Below are 8,103 nucleotides of genomic sequence, written 5' to 3' on the forward strand. Positions count from 1 at the left end.
CAATGCAGACACACACACACAGTGCAGACACACACACACACACACACAGTGCAGTCACACACACACACAGTGCAGTCACACACACACACAGTGCAGACACACACACACACAGTGCAGACCCACACACACAGTGCAGACCCACACACACACAGTGCAGACACACACACAGTGCAGACACACACACACAGTGCAGACACACACACACAGTGCAGACACACACACACAGTGCAGACACACACAGTGCAGACACACACACAGTGCAGACACACACACACACAGTGCAGACACACACACACACACACAGTGCAGACACACACACAGACACAGTGCAGACACACACACACATACACAGTGCAGACACACACAGTGCAGACACACACACACAGTGCAGACACACACACACACACACAGACACAGTGCAGACACACACACACAGTGCAGACACACACACAGACACAGTGCAGACACACACACACACAGTGCAGACACACACACACACAGTGCAGACACACACACACACAGTGCAGACACACACACACAGTGCAGACACACACACACACACAGTGCAGACACACACACACAGAGTGCAGACACACACACACAGTGCAGACACACACACACACACACAGTGCAGACACACACACAGTGCAGACACACACACACACAGTGCAGACACACACACACACAGTGCAGACACACACACACAGTGCAGACACACACACACATAGTGCAGACACACACACACACAGTGCAGACACACACACACAGACACAGTGCAGACACACACACACACACAGTGTAGACACACACACACACAGTGCAGACACCCACACACAGACACAGTGCAGACACACACACAGTGTAGACACACACACACAGTGCAGACACACACACACACACAGCGCAGACACACACACACACACAGTGCAGACACACACACACACACAGTGCAGACACACACACACACACAGTGCAGACACACACACACACACAGTGCAGACACACACACACACACACACACAGTGCAGACACACACACACAGTGCAGACACACACACACACAGTGCAGACACACACACACACAGTGCAGACACACACACACACACACAGTGCAGACACACACACACACAGTGCAGACACACACACACAAAGTGCAGACACACACACACACACACAGTGCAGACACACACACACACACACACAGTGCAGACACACACACACACACAGTGCAGACACACACACACAGTGCAGACACACACACACACAGCGCAGACACACACACACACACACAGTGCAGACACACACACACACAGTGCAGACACACACACACAGTGCAGAGACACACACAGACACAGTGCAGACACACACACACACAGTGCAGACACACACACACAGTGCAGACACACACACACACAGTGCAGACCCACACACACACAGTGCAGACCCACACACACAGTGCAGACACACACACACAGTGCAGACACACACACACACAGTGCAGACACACACACACACAGTGCAGACACACACACACACACAGTGCAGACACACACACACACAGTGCAGACACACACACACAGTGCAGAGACACATACAGTGCAGACACACACACAGTGCAGACACACACACACAGTGCAGACACACACAGTGCAGACACACACACACACTGTGCAGACACACACACACACAGTGCAGACACACACACACACACACACAGTGCAGACACACACACAGTGTAGACACACACACAGTGTAGACACACACACACACACAGTGCAGACACACACACACACAGTGTAGACACACACACACAGTGCAGACACACACAGACACAGACACACACAGTGCAGACACACACACAGTGCAGAGACACACACAGTGCAGACACACACACAGTGCAGAAACACACACACACAGTGCAGAAACACACACACACAGTGCAGACACACACACACACACACACACACACAGTGTAGACACACACACACAGTGCAGACACACACACAGTGTAGAAACACACACACAGTGCAGACACACACACACAGTGCAGACACACACACACACACAGTGCAGACACACACACAGTGCAGACACACACACAGTGTAGACACACACACACACAGTGCAGACACACACACACACAGTGCAGACACACACACAGTGTAGACACACACACAGTGCAGACACACACACACACAGTGCAGACACACACACAGTGCAGACACACACACACAGTGCAGACACACACACACACAGTGCAGACACACACACAGTGTAGACACACACACACACAGTGCAGACACACACACAGTGTAGACACACACACAGTGCAGACACACACACACAGTGCAGAAACACACACACACACAGTGTAGACACACACACACACACACAGTGTAGACACACACACACAGGGCAGACACACACACACACACAGTGTAGACACACACACAGTGCAGACACACACACACAGACAGTGCAGACACACACACAGACAGTGCAGACACACACACAGACAGTGCAGACACACACACACACAGTGCAGACACACACACACAGTGCAGACACACACACACACACACAGTGCAGACACACACACACACAGTGCAGACACACACACACAGTGCAGACAGAGACACACACACAGTGCAGACACACACACACACAGTGCAGACACACACACAGACGCAGACACACACACAGACACACACACAGTGCAGAGACACACACACACAGTGCAGAGACACACACACACAGTGCAGAGACACACACAGTGCAGACACACACACACAGTGCAGAAACACACACACACACAGTGCAGAGACACACACACACAGTGCAGACACACACACACACACACACAGTGCAGACACACACACAGACGCAGACACACACACACAGTGCACAGACACACACAGACACACACACACAGTGCAGACACACACACACAGTGCAGAGACACACACACAGTGCAGACACAGACACACAGTGCAGACAGACACACACACACACAGTGCAGACACACACACACACAGTGCAGACACACACACACAGTGCAGACACACACACACACACACAGTGCAGACACACACACACAGTGCAGACACACACACACAGTGCAGACACAGACACACAGTGCAGACAGACAGACACACACAGTGCAGACACACACAGTGCAGACACACAGACGCAGACACACACACACAGTGCAGAGACACACACAGACACACACACACACAGTGCAGACACACACACACAGTGCAGACCCACACACACACACAATGCAGACACACACACACACACAATGCAGACACACACACACAGTGCAGACACACACACAGTGCAGACACACACACACAGTGTAGACACACACACACACAGTGCAGTCACACACACACACAGTGCAGTCACACACACACACAGTGTAGACCCACACACACACAGTGCAGACCCACACACACACAGTGCAGACACACACACACTCACACAGTGCAGACACACACACAGTGCAGACACACACACACAGTGCAGACACACACAGTGCAGACACACACACAGTGCAGACACACACACACATACACAGTGCAGACACACACACAGTGCAGACACACACACACAGTGCAGACACACACACACACACAGACACAGTGCAGACACACACACAGACACAGTGCAGACACACACACACAGTGCAGACACACACACACACACAGTGCAGACACACACACACACAGTGCAGACACACACACACAGTGCAGACACACACACACAGTGCAGACACACACACAGTGCAGACACACACACACACAGTGCAGACACACACACACACACAGTGCAGACACACACACACACAGTGCAGACACACACACACACACAGTGCAGACACACACACAGTGCAGACACACACACACACAGTGCAGACACACACACACAGTGCAGACACACACACACAGTGCAGACACACACACAGTGCAGACACACACACACATAGTGCAGACACACACACACAGTGCAGACACACACACACACAGTGCAGACACACACACACAGACACAGTGCAGACACACACACACACACAGTGCAGACACACACACACACACACAGTGTAGACACACACACACAGTGCAGACACACACACACACACACAGTGCAGACACACACACAGTGTAGACACACACACACAGTGCAGACACACACACACAGTGCAGACCCACACACACACAGCGCAGACACACACACACACAGCGCAGACACACACACACACACAGTGCAGACACACACACACACACAGTGCAGACACACACACACACACAGTGCAGACACACACACACACACAGTGCAGACACACACACACACACACACACACAGTGCAGACACACACACACACACAGTGCAGACACACACACACACACACAGTGCAGACACACACACAGTGCAGACACACACACACACAGTGCAGACACACACACACAGTGCAGACACACACACACACAGTGCAGACACACACACACAGTGCAGACACACACACACACACAGTGCAGACACACACACACACAGTGCAGACACACACACACACAGTGCAGACACACACACACACAGTGCAGACACACACACAGACAGTGCAGACACACACACACACACAGTGCAGACACACACACACACACACTGCAGACACACACACAGTGCAGACACACACACACAGTGCAGACACACACACACAGTGCAGACACACACACACACACAGTGCAGACACACACACACAGTGCAGACACACACACAGTGTAGACACACACACACAGTGCAGACACACACACACACAGTGCAGACCCACACACACACAGTGCAGACCCACACACACAGTGCAGACCCACACACACAGTGCAGACCCACACACACACAGCGCAGACCCACACACACACACACACAGTGCAGACACACACACACACAGTGCAGACACACACACACAGTGCAGACACACACACACACACAGTGCAGACACACACACACACAGTGCAGACACACACACACACAGTGCAGACACACACACACACACAGTGCAGACACACACACACAGTGCAGACACACACACACACAGTGCAGACACACACACACAGTGCAGAGACACACACAGTGCAGACACACACAGTGCAGACACACACAGTGCAGACACACACACACACACACTGTGCAGACACACACACACACACAGTGCAGACACACACACACACACACACAGTGCAGACACACACACACAGTGCAGACACACACACACACAGTGTAGACACACACACACACAGTGCAGACACACACACAGTGCAGACACACACACAGACACACACACAGTGCAGAGACACACACAGTGCAGACACACACACAGTGCAGAAACACACACACAGAGTGCAGAAACACACACACACAGTGCAGACACACACACACACACACACACAGTGTAGACACACACACACACAGTGCAGACACACACACAGTGTAGAAACACACACACAGTGCAGACACACACACAGTGTAGAAACACACACACAGTGCAGACACACACACACAGTGCAGACACACACACAGTGCAGACACACACACACAGTGCAGACACACACACAGTGCAGACACACACACACACACAGTGCAGACACACACACACACAGTGCAGACACACACACAGTGTAGACACACACACACACAGTGCAGACACACACACACAGTGTAGACACACACACAGTGCAGACACACACACACACACACAGTGCAGACACACACACACACACAGTGCAGACACACACACAGTGTAGACACACACACAGTGCAGACACACACACAGTGTAGACACACACACAGTGTAGACACACACACAGTGTAGACACACACACACAGTGTAGACACACACACAGTGCAGACACACACACAGTGCAGACACACACACAGTGCAGACACACACACACAGTGCAGACACACACACACACAGTGTAGACACACACACACACAGTGTAGACACACACACACACAGGGCAGACACACACACACACAGTGCAGACACACACACACACAGACAGTGCAGACACACACACACAGTGCAGACACACACACACAGTGCAGACACACACACACAGTGCAGACACACACACACAGTGCAGACACACACACACACAGTGTAGACACACACACACAGTGCAGACACACACACACACAGTGCAGACACACACACACAGTGTAGACACACACACACAGTGTAGACACACACACAGTGCAGACACACACACACAGTGCAGACACACACACACAGACAGTGCAGACACACACACACACACAGTGCAGACACACACACACACAGTGCAGACACACACACACACAGTGCAGACACACACACAGTGTAGACACACACACAGTGCAGACACACACACACAGTGCAGACACACACACACAGTGCAGACACACACACACAGTGCAGACACACACACACACACAGTGTAGACACACACACACACACAGTGTAGACACACACACACACAGTGTAGACACACACACACAGGGCAGACACACACACACACACAGTGTAGACACACACACAGTGCAGACACACACAGACACAGTGCAGACACACACACAGACACAGTGCAGACACACACACACAGTGCAGACACACACACACAGTGCAGACACACACACACACACAGTGTAGACACACACACACACACAGTGTAGACACACACACACACAGTGTAGACACACACACACAGGGCAGACACACACACACACACAGTGTAGACACACACACAGTGCAGACACACACACAGTGCAGACACACACACACAGACAGTGCACACACACACACACACAGTGCAGACACACACACACAGTGTAGACACACACACACAGTGCAGTCACACACACACACAGTGCAGTCACACACACACACAGTGCAGTCACACACACACACAGTGTAGACCCACACACACACAGTGCAGACCCACACACACACAGTGCAGACACACACACACAGTGCAGACACACACACACTCACACAGTGCAGACACACACACAGTGCAGACACACACACACAGTGCAGACACACACAGTGCAGACACACACACAGACACAGTGCAGACACACACACAGACACAGTGCAGACACACACACACATACACAGTGCAGACACACACACAGTGCAGACACACACACACACAGACACAGTGCAGACACACACACACACAGACACAGTGCAGACACACACACAGACACAGTGCAGACACACACACACAGTGCAGACACACACACACACACAGTGCAGACACACACACACACAGTGCAGACACACACACACAGTGCAGACACACACACACAGTGCAGACACACACACAGTGCAGACACACACACACACAGTGCAGACACACACACACACACACAGTGCAGACACACACACACACAGTGCAGACACACACACACAGTGCAGACACACACACAGTGCAGACACACACACACAGACACAGTGCAGACACACACACACACACAGTGTAGACACACACACACACAGTGCAGACACCCACACACAGACACAGTGCAGACACACACACACAGTGCAGACCCACACACACACAGCGCAGACACACACACACACAGCGCAGACACACACACACACACAGTGCAGACACACACACACACACAGTGCAGACACACACACACACAGTGCAGACACACACACACACACACACACACACAGTGCAGACACACACACACAGTGCAGACACACACACACACACACAGTGCAGACACACACACACAGTGCAGACACACACACACACAGTGCAGACACACACACACACACAGTGCAGACACACACACACAGTGCAGACACACACACACACAGCGCAGACACACACACACACACACACAGTGCAGACACACACACACACAGTGCAGACACACACACACACAGTGCAGACACACACACACACAGTGCAGACACACACACAGACACAGTGCAGACACACACACACACAGTGCAGACACACACACACACACACACACTGCAGACACACACACAGTGCAGACACACACACACAGTGCAGACACACACACACAGTGCAGACACACACAC

This window comes from Chiloscyllium punctatum, chromosome 50 (genome assembly GCF_047496795.1).
Source record: "Chiloscyllium punctatum isolate Juve2018m chromosome 50, sChiPun1.3, whole genome shotgun sequence".
NCBI lineage: Eukaryota > Metazoa > Chordata > Chondrichthyes > Orectolobiformes > Hemiscylliidae > Chiloscyllium > Chiloscyllium punctatum.